The sequence below is a fragment of the Scyliorhinus torazame genome, chromosome 7 (genome assembly GCF_047496885.1).
Source record: "Scyliorhinus torazame isolate Kashiwa2021f chromosome 7, sScyTor2.1, whole genome shotgun sequence".
Classification (NCBI taxonomy): domain Eukaryota; kingdom Metazoa; phylum Chordata; class Chondrichthyes; order Carcharhiniformes; family Scyliorhinidae; genus Scyliorhinus; species Scyliorhinus torazame.
In genome coordinates this window covers 316,910,779-316,933,079 of record NC_092713.1, presented here as the reverse complement: position 1 = coordinate 316,933,079, position 22,301 = coordinate 316,910,779, and the positions used below count along the sequence as shown (strand labels likewise).

Below are 22,301 nucleotides of genomic sequence, written 5' to 3'. Positions count from 1 at the left end.
GGAGGGAGGTGGTGGTTGGGGAGAGGGGGGTGGGGGGGGGGGGGGGTGTTGCTGGGGAGGGTGCCTCGTAACCAACCCTAATCCTGTTTCCACTTAATGTCCACATGCCTGTCCATTCAGCACGCTGATTGAATGCTGCTGGATACTGGGATTACTGGTTTTATTTTCTCACCATTTGCTCCCTCACCTGACAGCCCCCCGCCCCCCCTGCAACTGTTTGTCCCCCACTGTACCATAGCCTTAAGGCTCAAAGGCCAACAGTAGCAGCCATTCTGTTGCCCAAGCTCAGCACAGACCAAGCAACAAAGCTAGTCTCTTCGGCCCCTCTCCAGAAGAGGTCACTTGGCCAGCTTTCCCAGTGATTTCCTTCTCATCCTCCCGCCTCCCTTTTCCACTCAGTCTGACAAAAAGTCTAAAACTTTGAACCTTATTCCCCTCTTCTCTTTCTCTCTCTCTTTTGATTTTTTTTTCTATATATGCAGTTACCGTCAGCAAAGCCTTCTGAACCGACAGCTGGGTATCGGGAGATGGTTACAAGAATGCCACTTTAACACAGTAAGAAACGGGCTCAGAAAAATTATACATTTGAGATCAGTATTAAAACACAGCTGCGTATAGTTCATTCTATAGTGCCTCCAACCAGAAGGTCCAAACAGTAACTATAGGAAACCAGAATTATACTGGAGCCGTTTCACCTTGAGGTTATGATCACTATTTCTTTCTGGAGTTCAGAAGGAGTTTCCCCCCTTTTCTGCCCTTTCTGGTTTGTTGGAGCAGATCCTAATCCAGGAAACCCCTTTTCTAGTTGTCATTCAGTCTCCCGATGACTGAGTTGACGTGTTGTGATGCAAGGGGCTAAGGACCATTATGAATTAGCAGTTTCAGGAGATGGGCAGGAGTTGGGTCCAGGGACAGGAAGTCGATTAAATTTACGGCGGTGTACTGAGTCCCTCAGAAGCGTTGACTGTTTTTGATGGTGTAACTTGTCAAGACCACTTATCTTTCCTCAGCCCCATTCTACCCATTGGCTATTTGAGAGCATCGAGTTTTGCCACCCGCTGCTAAGAAAGATCCCATGCCGTGTCTGGCCAGTGAGGATCAGGAGACCCTTTAACTTCAGCATCATTGTACCCAAGCCCGATAACATTTCCAATAACAGTTTTGCTCAATGCTGGAATCCTGGGGAGGGGGCTTCCCCATTGTTAAGTAGGGATGTTGTATCAAACTGCAGCTTTGGCATCCCTCCGGTTGCGACCAGTTAACTGGGCACCTGTCCTGTTCTCTATTATACGACTGCATGTTTCAGTGTGATGCAGTTAATGCCCTGTCCATCCCAGGTACCAAACACCTGGACATTTCCTATCAATCTGGATCAACGCAATGCTGGGGGAGGGGGCGGGTGCATTTGCACACTCGATGTACGCCGACCACATTCTGGGGATCATTTTTTTGGCTGTCGGTTTTTCCTGTGGAATGAACTAACCAACTGGTGGGTATCTGTGAGTGGGTGACTGTAATGCACTGTGGAAAGGAACACCTGCAATTAAGAGCGAATACTTAAATAAGTGAAGAATGTTTCCATGTGGTGATTACTACCTGTGTATTTATAGAGACGTTGGAATGGGCAATAAAGAATTATCCGCCTACTTTACACACAACAGAAGAGGAAATAATAATAATCTTTATTAGTGTCACAAGTAGGCTTACATTAACACTGCAATGAAGTTACTGTGAGAAGTCTCTAGTTCAGGTACACAGAGGGAGAATTCAGAATGTCCAAATTACCGAACAAGCACGTCTTTCGAGACTTGTGGGAGGAAACCGGAGCACCCGGAGGAAACCCACGCAGACACGGGGAGAACGTGCAGACTCCGCACAGACAGTGACCCAAGCCAGGAATTGAACCCGGGTCCCTGGTGCTGTGAAGCACCTGTTAGCACCATGCCACCCAAATCAGGTGGCATATCCAGCAGTTGCTGATTTTTATGCCATTGGTCCCCCCCACCCCCCCCGCCCCACTTTCACCCTCCACTCCACAAGGAGGGTCAGCCTGCAGAGAGGGTGGAATGAACTGCTGTGCCTCCACGATGCAGCATTGTCTATCTACTTGTTATGTGTTGTATTCTATCCAGTTGTTTTCAACATAATCCCTCCAGGAACTGTGCAAAGTAACTCAGCAGTTGCTTCCTGGTCCCGCTTTAAAGACCTGCAGTTGGGAATTTGCTTGGTCTCAAAATGTTTTGAAATTGAGAGGAGCAAATGCCTGAAATGTTATGTTCATTGTTCTGTGCCATAATTGGCCTGCTTGATCTTTGCCACAGACAGAATTTATTACTTTCCCTTACTGTCCATGATCAGAATGATTTGTGTGTATTCCAATTTCAGCAGTTCCGAAAGCTAGTGATTCGAAACAAACCTGATGGATTTTAGCCTGGTGTTGTAAGGCTTCTGACTGGAAATATACCGCCATTCCTTCACTGTAGCAAATCCTGGAACTCCCTCCCTAACAGCACAGTGGGTGTACCTGCACCACAGGGACTGCAGCGGTTCAAGAAGGCAGCTCACCACCATCTTCTCAAGTGGAACTCGGCGAAGGGCAATAAATGCTGGTCGAGCTAGCGACTCCCACATCCCCGTAAATTGGGCAGCAATTGTATTTCTGTCCTTCCAACAGTCTGATTGTTAGGTAAGTATTAACTGGGCCCAGTGACTGTCCCCTGTGTGCTTCAGTTTCACAATCGATACCAATCCAGTGAGGAATTCAGGAGAACTACCTTTACCCAGAGAGTGGGGAGATGAGGAACTCGCTACCACTAACACTTGCTCGACAGGTTAGCCACAACCATAAAAAATAACAAAGCAAGCATTCGGTTTTACTTGTAAAAGGATAGAATTGAAAAGTAGGGAACTCATAATTGATAATTATGAGTTCGATGAAGAGATTGACTGTTTTGTATCCAAATTTGTTGATCAAACAAAGAAAGGTAGAAAAGCAGTTTGTGAGGAGGCCACAAAGAGCCAACAGATTGAAATTGACAGGTTAAGTGAGTGCAAAAATAATTGGCAGATGAACTATCGTGTGGAAAAATGTGAGGTTGTCCACTTCGGCGAGAACAGACGTAGGCCATTAAGAACATAGAGCCTGCTCCACCATTCACTTTAATGACCTTTTCCCAAATTATCCCCATATCTCTATATGTCATTGGTATTTAGAAAGCTGTCAATCTGCTTTAAACACGGCACGGTAGCATTGTGGATAGCACAATTGCTTCACAGCTCCAGGGTCTCAGGTTTAATTCTCGGCTTGGGTCACTGTCTGTGCGAAGTCTGCACGTTCTCCCCGTGTCTGCGTGGGTTCGAAAGACGTGCTGTTAGGTGAATTGGACATTCTGAATTCTCCCTCTGTGTACCCGAACAGGCGCCGGAGTGTGGCGACTAGGTGATTTTCACAGTAACTTCATTGCAGTGTTAATGTAAGCCTACTTGTGACAATAATAAAGATTATTATTATTATTACATGCTCACATCGCCAGGGACCCTTGTTCAATTCCGACCTAGGGTGACTACTTCTGTGGAGTTTACACTTTCTCCCTGTGTTCGCATGGGTTTCATCCGGATGCTCCGGTTTCCACCCACAGTCCAGAGATATGCAGGTTAGGTGGATTGGCCACGATAAAATTGCTCCTTAGTTTCCAGGGATGTGTAGCTTCGGTGGGTTATGGGGATTGGGAGGGGGAGTGGGCCTAGCTAGGGTGTTCTTTGTTGTTCTTCGTTCTTTCAGAGGGTCGGTGCAGCCTTGATGGGCTGAATGATCTCCTTCTGAACTGTAGGGATTCTATGAGACAGAAGAATAGAAAAGCAGAATATTATTTAAAAATGGAGAGGATTGCAGAAATCTGTGGAACAGAGCAGCACGATGGGCCTACTCCTCATTTCGTATGATGTAGAACAAACGTAGAGCACTGCGTGCAGTTTTGGTCGTCATATTATAGAAAGGATATAGAAGCACTGCAATGTACAGAGATTTACAACCACAGTACCAGAAACATGCAGATCCATGTATCAGGAAAGGATTGAGAGGCTAGGTCTCAATTGTCTTGAAAAAAACAAGGCTTAGGGTCGACCGAATGGAGGCCATTAAAATGATGAACGGCTTTGATGGAGTGGGTGCAAAGAGAGAGACTGTTTCCTCACGTGGGGAAGAGCATGACTGGAGAATGTCAATCACAGAGAGTCATTAAATACCCCAGTAGGGAATTTAGACAAAACCTCTTCAGCTAGTGAGTGCTGGCAATGTGGAACTCACTGCCAAGGAGAGAGCGGCTGAAGTGAATGGTATGGGTGCATTTGAGACAAGTAAGCATAGGGGGTGGGAAATGAAATGGAGGGTTATGATTGTAAATGTGGGTGAGATAAAATGGGAAGAGACTCTCGTGGAGCAACATGGAGCAGTTGGGCCGAAAGACCTGTCTCCGTGTTGTACATTCTGTGCAATTCTATATAACGCACCTGTCTACCCTCTGCGACTCAGCAAATATCAACGGGCATGAAATGAACAAAAGTATATGGCAAGCAGAAATCTCTTGCTGTTCACAGTGTACTAAGAAGATGGAAAATGGTAATCTCGTGAAGGTTCGTGACTTGAGCAAAGTACTCTTGTCCCGGAAAGTGATTTTTTTTTTTTCGAAAATCACTTCGAAGGAGATTATAGCCTGGTATTTGGTGTACAGAGCAGAATGCACATTAGTTAGATTTAAAACTCGGCTTAAGCAGGCTGAACGGGCAGTTTTCCAATTGCTTTGTGATGCACATGCTCTCCCCCTGCAGCAGCCCGTGTCAGGGTTAGAAGCCGGTACGGTGACTGATTCACCTCGAACCACCCGGCTCGGCCACTCATTGTGAAGCTGGCCTCTCAGGTGAGCCACTGCCAGTTCAGAAGCGGCACGGCTGATGGGGAGTGATTCAGGGGAAGGATGAGCCGGGGGTAGGATCAGCCACACTAAAGCAAGAGAGAAGAGAAGCTTATGGGATTAGCATTCCAGCTCTGTATCACCGTCGCAAGCCCCAGCTAATGCCATCTGATTAAAAAGTAATGTTTGGGGTTGATGGTGGAACAGGCATGGGATGCTCACAGTGTCTGGAATGCCAAAAGCAGGCAGAGGCATCTCCACAGGGACTCTCCTGTAATTTAATTAAAGAGTTGTAAATTAGCACAGTACCGCATAAATTTTAATCTAATTGTTTATTGCAGTTTGACCTGTGATCTGCAGAGTGGTGGAGACTGGTTACAGTGTATTTTCATCTGGGTCCAGATTTTCTTTCCCGGCAACCCATCTTGGCATTCATACTATTCCCTCTGCAATGGAATCCATTCCTCTCTTACAGTTGCCAACTCAAATTGAATCGATTCCTGGAGGCTGCATCATGTGACTTCTTACTCCCAATCACTCCACCTGCCCCTCCTCCCCCACCCCATCTCTGCGTCGAGGGTAAGAAATCAAACACACACTTGTCTCTTGGGTTCACTCACAGCTGTGTGCTGGAGGTGAATCTTTAATTGCTGGAAATTCCAGAGTTGATAATCCTCACCCTCCCACCTTGGAAGCGGAGGTAAACATAGAACGTTCTCTGAAGAAAATGGAGGTCACAGAACCACATGTGACCTCTGGCCCATGCCCCTTTCAAACATTGCTCATTGCTCCCTTTTGCCCGTGACCCCTGGGGCAACAGCTACCCTACAGTATCTCACCCAAGTGCTTGCTATTCAGCTTCCGGTGTCTTCACTGAGCCGGATCACATGATGTGGGCTTCGCGAGTTGGCCAGCATTTGTTGCCCATCCCTAATGCGCAAGGAAGCACTCCACTTCTTTTCCTTTTTTATTCTTTCTAAAAACATGTTAGTGTACCCAATTCATTTTTTCCAATTAAGGGGCAATTCATCATGGCCAATCCACCTATCCTGCGCATCTTTGGGTTGTGGGGGCGAAACCTACGCAAACACGGGGAGAATGTGCAAACTCCACACGGACAGTGACCCAGAGCCGGGATCGAACCTGGGACCTCGGCGCCGTGAGACTGCAGTGCTAACCACTGCGCCTGCGTGCTGCCTGAACGTTGGGATGTTGACTACTCTATAGACACTATAGAACTTGAAGTTTTTAATGGCCAGGACAACCATCAAATAGTGCCGAGGGATATTGTGCCTCTACCTGAGAGGGCAGAAATGTCCTTGGTTGGGTTGCTCACCAGAATGATAGAACCTCAGACAGTGCAAAGCTTCCTCAGTATTGCAATAGATGTATCAGGGGGTGTGGGCATCACTGCTAAATCCAACATTCATTACTCAACCCTAATTGCCCTTGACAACCTGGTGGTGAGCTTCTTTCGAGACACATTGGGTACATGTGGTGATGGAACGTTTTGGGAGAAGGTTTCAGGAATTCGACCCACCAACAATGACAGAGCAAAGATGCAGGGCTGGATTTCCCCGTTCGAGAGGCTGGTAGCGGGAGTCAGGAAATTTCCCGGCTCTGCACTCCCGCCTCGGGGAAAAAGTGCGATAAAACACAATTTTTGTTTGAGGTTTGTGGAAGCCATTCAGAATCGGCCACAGGAGGCTCCAAGTGCTGAGGCTGGTTAAAAGACCGACCTTGATTCTCCAGGAATTCTTCCCAGTTGTTTTGTTCATTATTATACCTCATTATGTATGTTTGGCTGAGAACCTAGACTTCCATTAGTTTGTTGAAACAGCTGCACACAAGGGAAAACATTGGTTGATTGACAGCTTTTCTTTTCTAGATCTATTTTAATGTCTCAATGCTCTTTTACACAAGATAAAGGTGTGCCAACTGCTTACAGTTTCTGCTATTAATATTTTAAAGGGATGGTTGAAAAACATTTATATAGGGTTGTTGTAACAGGATTTTCTTTTAAATGGTTCGTTATTTAAAGCTTTTCCACAAACACCGTTGTTACTATGGGTGCATTGGCTTTGTACAGAGTGTACGCTGGGTGAATGAGTGTCGTGAGTTGGCATGGAGGGTATGAGAAGCCACTGGGGTGGGCGGAGGGGCATAGGTTGACACGGGCAGTATGGGGGACCATTGGAGGTGGGTGCAGGGGAATGCATTGTCATGGGGAGCATGGGTAGAGCTTTCAAAGTTTTCTTTTAAACAGTTCTCACATCCTGACTATAGTTCATGACGCATTGGGGGTGGGGGGTGGGGGAGACCGCCAACCATGAGTCTTTGAGAAGCTGGACTGACTCCAAACAAACTGCTGGGCCACGGGATGCCTAGCCCCCTGACGGAGGCAGCCAGATCGGAAATACACGACCGCACCCTTCTCCTGCCCCAGCGAAATTTGGGAACACCAGGAAGGGGGGCCGGAATCCCAGGATCGGGTCCCCCCATCTCAGGAAAACTCTGTCCACAGTTCCAGGTCAGCACTGTGTGTGACTTGCAACGTGTGCTTGGCATCTCTGCTGTGGGACTTAAGCCGACAGCTTCCTGTTCAGAGGTAAGAGGATCCTCAACTGAGTTACAGCTGAGACACTTGACATCATTCAGACAGCATCCCTTCATTCCAACTCAAGTCTTTCAATTCCCGTGAAAAAGCTGTGTTTTAATGCGTGGGAGCCATGGTATTATGCAATATGGTGTTGCTATTGAATACGCTCCAGAGCATCTGTCTGTAAAGTGTTGTGCTTATTGTGATGCACTCATCTTCCTGCCTTGTTTACAGTTCCTAAATTACCAGTTTCACCCTTGGAATCACATCAGTCAGTGATGAGACCTGCCCACATGCTACAGAAGGTGGAGGGGGAAAAATCCCTTCCTGTGAAGTCAGTAATCTTTTTTGCATGCTATTTAAAGAGATCGCAAGCCTTGAAGGTGTCAAAAATTGAACAGCCCAAGGTTTATTATAGCTGCAAACCAGAGCGTAAAAATAGAGACAGCGTTTACATTTTAATGGCACAATACCAAATTATCGAGCCTCCTGCTGTTCCAATTATTGAAATGCAGATTGCTTGGGAAGGTTGCGCGTGTCTCGTGCCCACCTTGACATGTGTTTGTCTCCTTGTGGATGAGAAGATAAACAGCTGGTTTGTCGATCAGAGGAGGAGTTTGTGGCTTTGCCTGCTTTGAAGGCTTTCTGAAGAAGGGAAAAACTTGAGAGTTATGTGGAAACTGATTTGGATTTAGATTTATTGTCACGTGGACCGAGGTACAGTGAAAAGTATTGTTCTGCGTACAGTCCAGCCAGATCGTTCCATATATGAAAAACATAGAACATACGATAAATACACAATGTAAAGACATAGACACAGACATTGGGTGAAGTACAGCACTACTCAGTAGAGAAGATGTGTGGAGAGAGGTTGGCACTGCTGCCTCATTGTCACTATGGGGAGTTTGCACATTCTCCCAGTGTCTGAGTGGGTCTCACCCCACAACCTAAAGGTGTGCAGGGTATGTCGATTGGCCACGCTAAATTGCCCCTTAATTGAAAAAAAGTAATTGGGTAATCTAAAATTGAAAAGAAAGAGGTGTGGAGAGATCCGTTCAGTCCATAAGAGGGTCATTCAAGAGTTTGTTAACAGTGGGAAAGAAGCTGTTTTTGAGTCTGTTCGTGCGTGTTCTCAGACTTCTGTATCTCCTGCCCGATGGAAGAAGTTGGAAGAGTGAGTAAGCCGGGTGGGAGGGGTCTTTGATTATACTGCCCGCTTTCCCCAGGCAGCAGGAGGTGTAGATGGAGTCAGTGGATGGGAGGCAGGTTCGTGTGATGGACTCGGCTGTGTTCACGACTCTCTGTAGTTTCTTATGGTCTTGGGCCGAGCAGTTGCCATACCAGGCTGTGATGCAGCCCGATAGGATGCTTTCTGTGGTGCTTCTGCAAAAATTAGTAGGTCAATGTAGACATTTAAAAAAGATTTAGAGTATCCAATTCATTTTTTCCAATTAAGGGGCAATTTAGCGGGGCCAATCCACCTGCCCTGCACATCTCTGGGTTGTGGGGGGAAACCCACGCAAACTTCAGGGCGGCACGGTAGCACATTGGTTAGCACCGTCGCTTCACAGTTCCAGGGTCCCAGGTTCGATTCCCCACTGGGTGACTGTCTGTGCGGAGTCTGCACGTTCTCCCCGTGTCTGCGTGGGTTTCCTCCGGGTGCTCCGGTTTCTTCCCACAGTCCAAAGATGTGCAGGTTAGGTGGATTGGCTCTGCTAAATTGCCCTTAGTGACCAAAAAGGTTAGGTGGGGTTACTGGGTTATGGGATAGGGTGGAGGTGTGGGCTTAGTGCTCTTTCCAAGGGCTGGTGAAGGCTCGATGGGCCGAATGGCCTCCTCCTGCACTGTAAATTCTATGATTCTATGAAACACGGGAAAAATATGCAAACTCCACACGGACAGTACCCCAGGGCTGGGATTGAACCTGGGACCTCAGCGATGTCAGTGCTAACCCCCGCACCACCGTGCTACCCTGGAGTCAATGTGGACATGCCAAATTCCTTAGTGTCCTGAGGGAGTATAGGAGCTGTTGTGCTTTCTTGGTGGTAGCGTCGACGTGGGTGGACCAGGACAGATTGTTGGTGATGTATGCATCTAGGAATTTGAAACTGCTAACCATCTCCACTTCGGCACCATTGATACAGACAGGGGTGTGTATGATACTTTGCTTCCTAAAGTCAATGACCAGCTCTTTAGTTTTGCTGACGTTGAGGGAGAGCTTCTTATCGTTGCACCACTCCGGTGATTATCTATCTCCCTCTATTCAGGGAAGCACAATGGACGTTGCCCTAACTGATAGTTTTACCCCCTGCTTTTAACATTTTCAGGCATTGAACCTTTCTTAGAACTGGTGAAGAAATACAGATAAGCAGTATTGCCGAACAAAGGAATGAAGGGGGGAGGAAATCACAAACGCTCAACAATAAGTTGTATTTATACAGTGTCATTAACTTGGAAAAGATACCTTGGTGATTCACAGGCAAAAGTTGACAATATACAAAAGGAGTGACTGGGATCGATGAACAAATACTTTGCCAAAGCGGTAGGTAACACGGAAACGTGGAGTAGAGAGGTAGAGAATTCAGAGATTGGTGGAGTGAGGAAAATTGGGACTGTGCAAGGAACCAGAATTGGAGGGATACGGATTTGGGAGGGGGATGAAGCAGGTGTCAGAAGTTGGGTTGGGGTAGACCACGGAGAGATTTGAGGGTAGGAAATTGAGCCATTGCCGGACTGAGAGCACAGGATTAATAGGTAAATGGAACTTGGTACAAAATAGGATTTTCAAAATTCCTGTTGTGGGTTGTGGGCGTGGTTGGCAAGACCCATCCCTGATTCCCCTTGGTGAGTGGCTTTCTCGGCCATTTCAGTGAGCAGTTAAGAGTCAACCGCATCGCTGTGGGCCTGGAGTCACATGTAGGTCAGACCGGGTAAGGACGGCAGATTTCCTTCCCGAAAGGACATTAGTGAACCAGATGGGTTTTTTCAGCAATTGATGGCACTATTATTCTGAGTATATTTTGTATATTGTCAACTTTCAGTTGCAGATTCATAATTTAGTAAAATTCCATTTTGACTCCAGGATTTGAACTTGTGACCTCAAGATTATTAACCTGGACCTGGGGATTGTTGGTCCAGTAACATTACCACGATGCCACCATCTCCCTAGACATGTGCAGCTGAGTTTATGATTAAACCACGACAGACTGGCTCGAGTCTTGATCTGATAGGCAAGGGGTTTGGCCAACAGGTTGTCAGGAAGGAGCCTGAATCCTTTCTCCACCGTGAACCTCACCGGCACTTTGCAGAGACAGCAGGAGAAAGGCTCCTTGGAGAACAAAGAACAAAGAAAAGTACAGCACAAGAACAGTCCCTTCGGCCCGCCATTATTTAAAAAATAAATTTAGAGTACCCATTTATTTATTTATTTTTCTAATTAAGGGGCCAATCCACCTACCCTGCACATCTTTGGGTTGTGGGGGCGAAACCCTCGCAGACACGGGGAGAATGTGCAAACTGCATGCGGACAGTGACCCAGGGCCGGGATTCGAACCCGGGTCCTCAGCGCCGCAGTCCCAGTGCTAACCACTGCGACACATGCCGCCCTGCGTTGCTTTTAATTTGAGATAAGAAAGAGAACTCGCACCCTTCAGCACGTCAAACAGCTTCTGTGCAGCGGGAAGCAATGGGCGGGATTTTCAGTGGTGGAGGAGGCTCGTTATTGTCTGGCAGAGGGATTCTCCGGTCCGGCCAAGGTCAATGGCTATTTGCGTTGCTCACTGGCTGTGCTGCTGGGGAACCGTCATAGGGCAAAGGGGGAAGGGGGGGGGGGTCGCTTTTGGCCGGACTGGAATATCACCCTGGCAGGAAGGGCTGGAATATCCTGGCCAAGGTTCATGATTCAGGTTGAATGATCTTTCATCAGAACTGGAAGAAATTGGGGCAGCACGGTGGCCCAGTGGTTAGCATTGCTGCCTCACGTTGATGAGGACCCGAGTTCGATCCCGGCTCTGGGTCACTGTCCGTGTGCAGTTTGCACGTTCTCCCCGTGTTTGCGTGGGTTTCACCCCCACAACCCAAAGACGTGCCGGGTGGGTGGATTGGCCACGCTAAATTGCCCCTTAATTGGAACAAAAATAATAATTGCATACTCTAAAAAAATTTTTTTTTTTAAAGTACTGGAAGAAATTTGTGACGTTACAGACTTTAAGCAAAACACAGAAGCAGTGACAGGGGTGGGGGTTCCACAGGAAAGGGGTGAAGATGACCAAGGAGAGATTTCCTGAAACAAATCGGCTGCTGATCCCGTGAGCTTCCTCTCATGTTGAATTATCAGTGCTCCCGGTGCAGGGCCGATAACCGACATTTGGGAATCCAGGCAAGCTGACTTTCAGGTTGCATGTTAGGTGGGTTGACCATGATCCATGCACGGGGATTGCGGAGATAGGGCGGGGATTGAAGAACCATGAAATCAGGAACCGCTGGTCATGGCCTCAGCTGAGGAACTTGTTGCGAATAATGGACGGTAAAGGGGTTGTGAGGCATGCCATTGATGCAGCAAATGTGTGAAGCACCGAGTGTAAACTTGAAAGGTAGACTGAATCCGAGTGTTGGGATTGGTGGGATAAAGGGGATATCGTTTGGTCTGCTAAATCCTCGCCATTTTGTGGCAGCCTGAGATTAATGGGATCTATTTCCTGCTGAGTTCAAAGTTCACACCAACATTCCGTGCTCTCAAAGTCAAAACTATTCTTCCTTCTTGAGATGCTTCATTGGTCTTATGTTGTTTGAACGAACTGCTGCCGGGCAAGATTGCTCATCATCCATTGGAGCCCAAGATATTTTACTTTGAGAGCAAAATGCTATTACTGAACAGTGTAGTATTCTAGGGCAGCACGGTGGTGCAGTGGTTAGCCCTGCTACCTCACGGCGCCGAGGACCCGATTCGATCCCAGCCCCAGGTCACTGTCCGTGTGGAGTTGGCACATTCTTCCCGTGTTTGCGTGAGTTTCGCTCCCACAATCCAAAGATGTGCAGGGCAGGTGGATTGGCCACGCTAAATTGCCCCTGAATTGGAAAAAATGAATTGGGTACTCTAAATTTATATTTAAAAAAACAGTGGATTATTAAGAACATAAGAACTAGGAGCATCTGACCCCTCGAGCCTGCTCCACCATTCAATGAGACCATGGCTGATCTTTTGTGGACTGAGCTCCACTTTCCGGCCCGAACACCATAACCCTTAATCCCTTTATTCTTCAAAAAACTACTTGGGCGGGATTCTCCCAGCCTTGGGCTGGGCTGGAGAATTCCCGCGACCAGGCCTCGCTGCCCTGACGCCAGCTCGCGATTCTCCGTAGAGCCGGATGGGCCGAGCGGCCATAAGAAAAGAAAAGCGAGACCCGCCAGCGCGTTCTAACCTGCTCTGAACCAGCGGGACCTCGGCGTTGAAGTGTCGGGTGGCGGCCTGTTGGGGGGGCCTCCTTTCCTACTGAAGGAGGCCACTGCACATGCGCACGTTGGTGCCGGCGCCACTGCGCATATGCGGATCCCGCGGCGCATCGTTTGGGCCGGGATCGGCAGCTGGAGCGGCACAAAACACTCCAGCCCTGTGCTGGCCCCCTGTAGAGGCCAGAATTAGCCCGGGCAGCAGCCCGTTCAAGCCGTCGTAAAACGCGACGCGTTTACGGTGGCGTGGACACTCTGCCGCGAGATTGGAGAATCCTGCCTTCTATCTTTATCTTGATAACATTTAAAGAAGGAGCCTCAACTGCTTCACTGGGCAAGGAATTCCATAGATTCACAACCCTTTGGGTGAAGAAGTTCCTCCTAAACTCAGTCCTAAATCTACTTCCCCTTATTTTGAGGCTATGCCCCCTAGTTCTGCTTTCACCTGCCAGTGGAAACAACCTGCCCGCATCTATCCTGTCTATTCCCTTCATAATTTGATATGTTTTATAAGATCCCCCCCGCATCCTTCTAAATTCCAACGAGTACAGTCCCAGTCTACTCAACCTCTCCTTGTAATCAAACCCCTTCAGCTCTGGGATTAACCTAGTGAATCTCCCCTGCACACCCCCCAGCGCCAGTACGTCCTTTCTCAAGTAAGGGGACCAAAACTGAACACAATACTCCCGGTGTGGCCTCACTAACACCTTATACAATTGCAGCATCACCTCCCTAGTCTTAAACCTCATCCCTCTAGCAATGAAGGACAAACTCCATTCGCCTTTTTAATCACCTGTTGCACCTGTAATTCAACTTTTTTGTGACTCATGCACCAGACACCCAGGTCCCTCTGCACAGCAGCATGTTTTAATATTTTATCATAATAATCCCTTTTGCTGTCATTCCGACCAAAATGGATAACCTGACATTTGTTAACGTTGTATTCCATCTGCCAGACTCTAGCCCATTCACTTAAACTATCTAAATCCCTCTGCACTTTTTGCTTTACCTATCATCTTAGTGTCGTCTGCAAACTTGGACACATTGCACTTGGTCCCCAACTTCAAATCATCTATGTATTCTGCAGCTAACCTTGGTCCATGTCTAATGGCATGTTCCTTTGAGAAAATATCTTCAGCCTAATATCTGACATCTGTGCACAAGCACCCAATGAGGTCAGTTAGAGGTTAATTGTTTTCCTTCACTTGGAAAAGAATAATTTTTCAGTTTATGACTAATCTCGGAGGAAGTCAGATGGAAATGAATGACAGATTTTGCGTGTGTGGCACTTTCAAGTTTAAGTGCAAGAAGCTGTGATTAGAAGTTTGCAAAGGCAAGCTCTATTATAAATGCAGAGATAGGAATTTATAATGGAAGAAGTGAACACAATTGACAGACTTATAATGTGTGGTTAAATCGCTTTCAACATTTTATCTCTATGATTTTTGATTAATCTTTGGATTAAGAAAAAATATTTCTCATTTTAAATTTTGTTGAAGTTTGTTTATTCTTCTCGACTGATTCATTGTGAAACTGACAAAGGAAGCTTTCAGTTTCGATCCCTGGCTTTATTATAGTATTGTGGCAAAGAAAGTTTTAAAAAAATATAAATTCAGAGTACCCCATTATTTTTTCCAATTAAGGGGCAATTTAGCATGGCCAATCCACCTAGCCTGCACGTCATTTGGGTTGTGGGGTTGAAACCCACGCAAACACGGAGAGAATGTGCAAACTCCACATGGACAGTGACACAGGGCCGGGATTCGAACCGGGGTACTCAGCGCCGTAGGCAGCACTGCTAACCACTGTGCCACCGTGCTGCCCCAAGAAGGTTATTTATTATTACACACTTACCCCAAATATCAAAAATATGACATCTCACTTGTTCGTCTGTCACACACACTATCACACACCAATTAAGATGAAATGTTACAGTTACAATTATAAATATTGCAGTCTCTTTCATGAAAGGCCTGCAATTTCTTAGATGAGTTGATGCTTTAACTCAAGTGAAGATCTTGTAAAGCACAGGATTTTCAGTAATTTGGGAGGTTTCGAGTCCTTGAATTACCAGGAAGATGGTTCGCAGGTGAACTTGGAGCAGGTTGGGATGAAACCTTCTTGCACTTTCAAGGTATTGTTGTATACTACCATGAGGCTGCATGGGTGACTTGCAGAGGGTTCAATGATGTTCGGTGGGATTCTGTTTGCAAACAGTTTCTTGCTGGAGTTTTAAAATAGTCAACAAAAATGGCTTCCTCATCATGTGACTCGTGCCAGTTCAAAGTCCTTCTTCTAAAAGAAGGGTGATGTGTTGATGATGCATCCTGTTATTTGAAACCTTGGGAGTTTGAGACAGCCAATTTCTTTGTATTTGACAGACTCAGTCAATTTGAAATTACCTTTTGGAATCTGTTTCAGGAAAGGGCAGCCTGGAATGTTCCTTTTGTTGCCCCTTGAGACAAGGGAGTGGTTTCAACTCCCTAAGAACTCAGGTGATCCTTGGGCAACCAGCTTTTCACAGCCTTTGCTGGTCAGCGTTAAATTATAAAATTTATGGGCGGCACGGTGGAGCAGTGGTTAGCACTGCTGCCTCACACACCGAGGTCCCAGGTTTGATCCCGGCTCTGGGTCACTGTCCGTGTGGAGTTTGCACATTCTCCCCGTGTCTGCGTGGGTTTCGCCCCCAACCCAAAGATGTGCAGGGTAGGTGGATTGGCCACGCTAAATTGCCCCTTAGTTGGAAAAAATGAATTGGGTACTCAAAATTTTGTTTTTTTTAAATTATAAAATTTATTTTGACGTTCAGAAGATACTAGAATACTTCAGTGCAGAGCAGGCCATTTGGTTGGGAGAGATGCAGGCATGCAACTGGCACATTTAAATATGCACTCACCCAATTCTTTAATTTTTAAAAATCCCATCCTTAAAGTTATGAAGCCAATGCAGAGAGTGGACGCAGCAGTCCCTGAATCCATCTCAATGCTTGATCCAAAAAACAATTCATATTCAAATTGATGCCAATTCATAAGAACATCAGAACTAGGAGCAGGAGTCGGCCATCTGGCCCCTCGAGCCTGCTCCACCATTCAATGAGATCATGGCTGATCTTTTGTGGACTCAGCTCCACTTTCCGGCCCGAACACCATAACCCTTAATCCCTGTATTCTTCAAAAAACTATCTATATTTATCTTTAAAACATTTAATGAAGGAGCCTCAACTGCTTCACTGGGCAAGGAATTCCATAGATTCACAACCCTTTGGGTGAAGAAGTTCCTCCTAAACTCAGTCCTAAATCTACTTCCCCTTATTTTGAGGCTATGCCCCCTAGTTCTGCTGTCACCCGCAAGTGGAAACAACCTGCCCGCATCTATCCTATCTATTCCCTTCATCATTTTATATGTTTCTTTAAGATCCCCCCCCGCATCCTTCTAAATTCCAATGAGTACAGTCCCAGTCTACTCAACCTCTCCTCGTAATCCAACCCCTTGAGCTCTGGGATTAACCTAGTGAATCTCCTCTGCACACCCTCCAGTGCCAGTATGTCCTTTCTCAGGTAAGAAGACCAAAACTGAACACAATACTCCAGGTGTGGCCTCGCTAACACCTTATATAATTGCAGCATAACCTCCCTAGTCTTAAACTCCATCCCTCTAGCAATGAAGGACAAATCTCCATTCACCTTCTTAATCACCTGTTGCATCTGTACACCAAATTTTTGTGACTGATGCACTCGGACTCCCAGGTCCCTCTGCACAGCAACATGTTTCATGGTCTCCACAAAAGAGGGATACAAGATCCAAGCTGACAAGAAAAGGGATTGCACTTTATCTTGGTATTGATCTGACACTTGATCTTAGCCAGAAAGCCGAGAAACGAAGCGCTCACCCAATTCATGAGCCTCGCCAGCGAGGCATCTACCGGGCGCCGTTGGTACTCGTTCACAAAGTCATGAACCAGTCGCGGTGGCAATCAGGGGTCGTGCTGAGATGAGGCCCTCGGGTGGGCAGGCACTGAGCAGGGTGGCACCCTGGCACCTTGGCACTGCCAGTCTGGCACCGTGGCATTGCCATCAGGGCATCCCAGCGATGCCAACCTGACACGGCCAGGGTACCTGAGGTGAAACTGCCAGGCTGGCAAAGACTTTGCCAGGGTGCCAGGCTAGCAGTGTCAAGCTGCTCGGGTGCCAGGTTGCCCGTGCCAGGGATTAGTTCTGGGGGAGCCTTGCCCACAAGAGGGGAGGTGAGGGTGGGTCTCTGAAGAGGGGGGGGGGTCTTGAAGCCACGCCCTCCTTTGGGGCTGCCTTTAAAAATGTCTCAGCTCGGCAATGCAGGAGAGAGTGGCCTCGATGGGAAGCTCCTCATTGGCAAAATGCCGCTGGATGGCAGGATCTTTCTCGGCACTACAGGAACCGAGGACCTTCCCGTCCACCCCCCGAAGGTGGGGGAAAACCCTTGGGGATTGGGGTGGGGCAGGGGTAGTCGTGAGCGTGACCGGATTCTGGTGGGGAACGCCCTGGTATTTTTCCAATCGTTGCACGGGTGTTAAAGGAGGTTTAAATTCTTCTACCTCTCCCTGGGTAGCGATTGATGAAATGCTGGCAGAACCATCTGAAGTTTGCGATTTAAATCGCATTTTTGAATGGCTCCCAGTACAGGGCAATGGTCCAGAGGAGGTTTGCGTAACTCACATCTGGGAACCTCCGAGAGGGACTCCACAGTGCATCTTTGGGGTAACTACCCCCATCTGATGCTGGGGTGCTGGGACGTTACAGCGCATGCTGCTGGTATTAAGTCTTTGCTCTTCAACTGCCCTTTGTCTGGGTGGAGGTGACTCCTCCACAACCATGGTTAATTATTAGCCAGCTTGAGCTTTTAGAATCCAGATCATCACTTCACAAATTCCTGTGACTCAGCTGAGTGAAGCAGGGCTCTTGAACCATGGAGACCATGAAGTGGCCCTATTCTGTTCACAGATCAACCTTCGTATCATTAATCAAAAGGACACAAAGGGACTTTAATTTTTTTTTAAGAGTACCCAATTCTCTTTTTTCCCCCAACTAAGGGGCAATTTAGCGTGGCCAATGCACCTGCCCTGCACATCTTATTGGTTTGTGGGGGTGAGACCCACGCAGACACGGGGAGAATGCACAAACTCCACATGGACAGAGACCCAGGGCCGGGATGGAACCCGGGTCCTCGGCCCCGGAAGGCAGCAGTGCTAAGCACTGCTCCACCGTGCCGCCCGTCACAAAAGGAACGTGAGAAGGTGAAAAAAATGACTTGACCGGGACGACAGCAGACCTGTGTAGTTACACCTATCAGGAGAGAGCGAACCTTCTTCCCGAGCACAGTGAAGGCTGGGGGGTGACCGAATTGAGGTATTTAAAATTATGAAGGGGTTTGATGAGGTAAATGTTGTAAACGCATGTTGCCACTTGAAGGGAAGAGCAAAACTGGAAACCAGAAATATAAGATATTCACTAATAAATCCAATAGAGAATTGAGGGGAAACTGCTTCACCCAGAGAACGATGAGACTGTGGAACCCGCTCCCACAAATAATAGTTCAGACAAATACTCTAGATGGATTTTAGGTGAAGCCATAAGTTTGCGTTTTTGTTCCACACAAGCTTCCTCTCATTCTTATTTATTCTAACCCTGTTAACATCTCCTTCTCTTCCTTCCACTTCCATCTGTTTATCTAATTGTGCCATTCAACTACTTCTCCTGGTAGCAAGTTCCACATTCTCCCCACTCTCTGGCCGACTCCCTGCTCCTCGCTCCTACATTCCTGAAGACATTCCCCTTAAATTCCTGTTGCCAAATAAGGCAACGCTGCCTCTAGAGGTGAGGCAGGCCAACACCAGGGATGGTTCCTTCCCCAGAGCCAGGGGGAAGATAGGAAACAACGTTTACCCCAGTAGATGGTGTCATCTTGGTTGCTGTGTCATTCTTCTCTCCCTGAACTGGTTGAGGAAGAGTTGGGACGGCAACACCACAAACAAGCTTCAAGGAACCAGCTAGAGAGGTGGGTTTTCCTCAGCAGTTTGATAAAAGTAAACCTTATAGTTGCTGGAGAATCAGAACTGCTGGTGAAAAGAGCGTATTCTTCAATATCCCAGCCAATCATGTTTGAGAATTATTGTGCCTACTTGATGTTGTTTTCTGTAAATTGGATGCCAGGCAGGGATCTTGGATGTGGTGTGTCCACCTTCACTGGACAACCCAAAATATTAGTGGTAATTATTCTACTGTTGTCCCAGATAGCGGGAACACCAGAGGTCATAGGTCAACGGTGACTCAGTCAGTAACACGCTCGCCTCTGAGTCAGGTGGGATTGAATCCCACTTCAAAACCTTCAGCATAAAAATCAACCACTCCAGTCCAGTAATGAGGGTGTACTACTCTGTTGGAGATGCCGCCTTTTAGGCGAGATGCTCTGTCTGCCTTTTTGGGTGGATACAGAAGATTCCATAACACTATTGCAGAGACATGCAGTGGAGTTGCCCTTGGTATCCTGGCTCATGTTTATTCCTCAACCATTGTCACACAGACACATTATTAGGACATTTTCACATTGGTGTTTGTGGAGTTTTGCTTTGTGGAAATTGGCTGCTACATTTCCCACATTACAGCAATGACTACGGGCGTGAGTTAACGGAAATGAAACAGAATCCCGTGTTGAACGCGTTTGGCCGGTGATCTCCTGGCACTGGCAGCGCAAAGAACGACCCCGCAATTAAACAGGGCCCTGCTTAATTTCTGGGCCTCAGCGAGGGAAGCATTGCCAGGCTGATACCTGGGTAGCACTGACAGGATGCCAGGCTGGCAGTGCCACAGTGCCCGGGTAGGGTACCAGCTTGCCCAGAGCCCAATCACCCAGTGGCCTTGATCGCCTGGGAGACCTCCCCCAACTTCCGGCACACTTTTATGGAAACCAGTGCTAAACGGTGCCCGCTTAGGGTCTCCAAGGCGAAGCCATTCGGCCCCAGGTACTGAATAGACATATTCAAGTGAGACTAACTGCTCTCTTGAATATGCAAATCAGGGTCCGAATCTCAATGGGCGATTTCCTGATCGTGACGCCTCATGATCTCTCGTTAGATCTCGCAAGGGATGAGGCCGGTAAATCTCACGAGACGCCTCATCGTGTCCCGAGTCGGGCGTGGCCAATAGATCACACCCCATACTTCAGAAAGTACCTCATTCCCTGGGAAAATCCTCAGGAGATCCAGTGCTCATGGACGGGGCTACGTGAATGGAAGTCTTGAAATTTGCATAATTTATCCATCATTTCATGGGTTCCAGGCCTTTGACAGGCCTTTGCTCATCTGTAAATGTGAGGAAACAGATACATGTGTCTGTCTGAGAGCACTAGACCAAAGTAGCAGCCTTCCACAAGCCAATATCCCCAGGAACCCACATTTCCTGTCCTCCTTACAGTTGGCCTCCCTTCATGGGATGTGGGATGTCGCTGCAAGACCAGCATCGATCATGCAAGCCGAGACCACTCAGAGGCTCTCTGGGCTGATAGGTGAAGTGTGTCGGTGTATTTGTATCACCAGCGAGTGAAGAAAACATCTCGGCACCTGGGGGGCAAGTTCACAAACCAACAACTTGTTTAAATTGACGTAATGCTATCCAATTCGGCAAAAGACAAAGCTTCACCGTCTTTCATACTTTTTCAGTCCGTCATCATCGAATTTGATATCGGCTTTTCTGTAAACTTGAGGAAGAGTAGCAATAAAAGGAAAGCACGCAAACGGAGAAGGCCAGAACGTGGAGGTTAGTTTGCCACAGGAATTGCGAGCTAATAACAATCAGGGTTGTCCTGATTGCCTTCTGGTATCCTGGAATTTGCATAATGCATTAGCAAAGCAATGGGTTTGTCGATTAACCACCTTGACAAATCCTATGGCTATAGTGTAAAACTCTCGGAAAAATATCATGCAGGGGTACGATCTAACGTACAAACACCCATTTAATTCTATATCACACCTTTAATGTGGTAAAAAGACCCCTTCACAGGAGCATTATCAGCCAAAATGAGTCACACAATAACAGAAAGAGACATTAAGACCAAAGAAGTAGAGTTTGCGGATGCATTTGAAAGGAAGTGAGCGAGGTAGAGAGGCAAAGAGATTTAAGAAGAGAGCTCCAGAGTTTAGGGCCCAGGTGAAGGCACAGGCACCAATGGAATGAAGGAAATTGGAGATATACACGAGGCCAGAGTTGGAGTAAAAAGTGAAGTCACCATTGCCCCAGATGACCATGGGCTACTTTCCCCTTTGAGGGGGAGAGCTGACTGGTGGTTATTTAACCTGAGGGTCACCACACCTCAGACAGGGGACAACGTTGAGAAGGTGGGGCCTCCATGAATAACCTCAGCTGGTATGGGGAATTGAACGCACGCTGCCCTGCATCACAAACCCGCTGCCCAGTCAATAGAGCTAAACTGGCCAGAGTTGGAGTACTGAAATCTTGGGAGTATAGGTATGCATTTTTATGTCTTGGTACCCGTACAGTAAATAATCCAAGTGAATTCTCCCTGTGTCTGCGTGGGTTTCCTCTGGGTGCTCCGCTTTCCTCCCACAGTCCAAAGATGTGCAGGTTAGGTGGATTGGCCACGCTAAATTGTCCTTAGTGTCCAAAAGGTTAGGTGGGGGTTACTGGATTACGGGGATAGGGTGGAGGTGTGAGGTCAAGTAGGGTGCTCTTTCCAAGGGCCAGTGCAGACTCGATGGGCCAAATGGCCTCCTTCTGCACTGTAAATTCTATGAAATTCTATGATTTTAAAGTGACTTCAGAAACCCTGTCATGTTTCTGATGGAGGCTGACCTTTCAAAGGTCAATTTAACTCCTCCATTTTATTTATCTTTGCGTGTGTCTTCAAAATGGAATCAGAGTGAAAACAAATATATAATTCAGTTTCTTTTGAAGGGCATCTTGTTTCAAAGAACCTGGATTGAATATTTCTTTTCCCACAGGGACTGGGCATCGGGAAAAAAAACATCAGATCAACTTTATTTTTCCTGGCTTTCTTCTTTTAGTCTTTGATTCTCATCCTCCTCTATTATCATTTTAAAGCAAGCCTGGAACAGAAGTATTCACACCTCTGATCTCTGCTGGATGTGATGAAGCCTGTCTCTTACTGTGTGTTTTGATTGATATTCATGCTGTTCCATTGCTGCAATATGCCCAGCAGATGGGTCTTGGTGGAATGGGCAGCAAAGTCAGCGGGTTGACAGAGTGCTGGCACGCAGGATCCAGTTCGCTAAAAAAACATATTTTGGAGTTGCAGCCAGCTTTGGGAGCCCTGGACTTCAGGAACCCAAATTACTG

At 47.2% G+C, this 22,301-nt stretch overlaps 1 protein-coding gene across 10 annotated transcripts in view; it reads left to right on the top strand.

The window, feature by feature from the left end:
• LOC140427207 (protocadherin-1-like) overlaps positions 1-22,301 on the top strand; it is a 577,095-nt gene that overhangs the window by 394,896 nt on the left and 159,898 nt on the right. The window contains exon 4 of one of the 10 annotated variants that reach the window (XR_011948407.1): positions 483-555. The exons of the other annotated variants lie outside the window; for them this stretch is intronic. The gene's annotated coding sequence lies outside the window, so the exon portion shown is untranslated. The remainder of the gene's footprint in view (positions 1-482; positions 556-22,301) is intronic. 10 annotated transcript variants of the gene reach the window in all.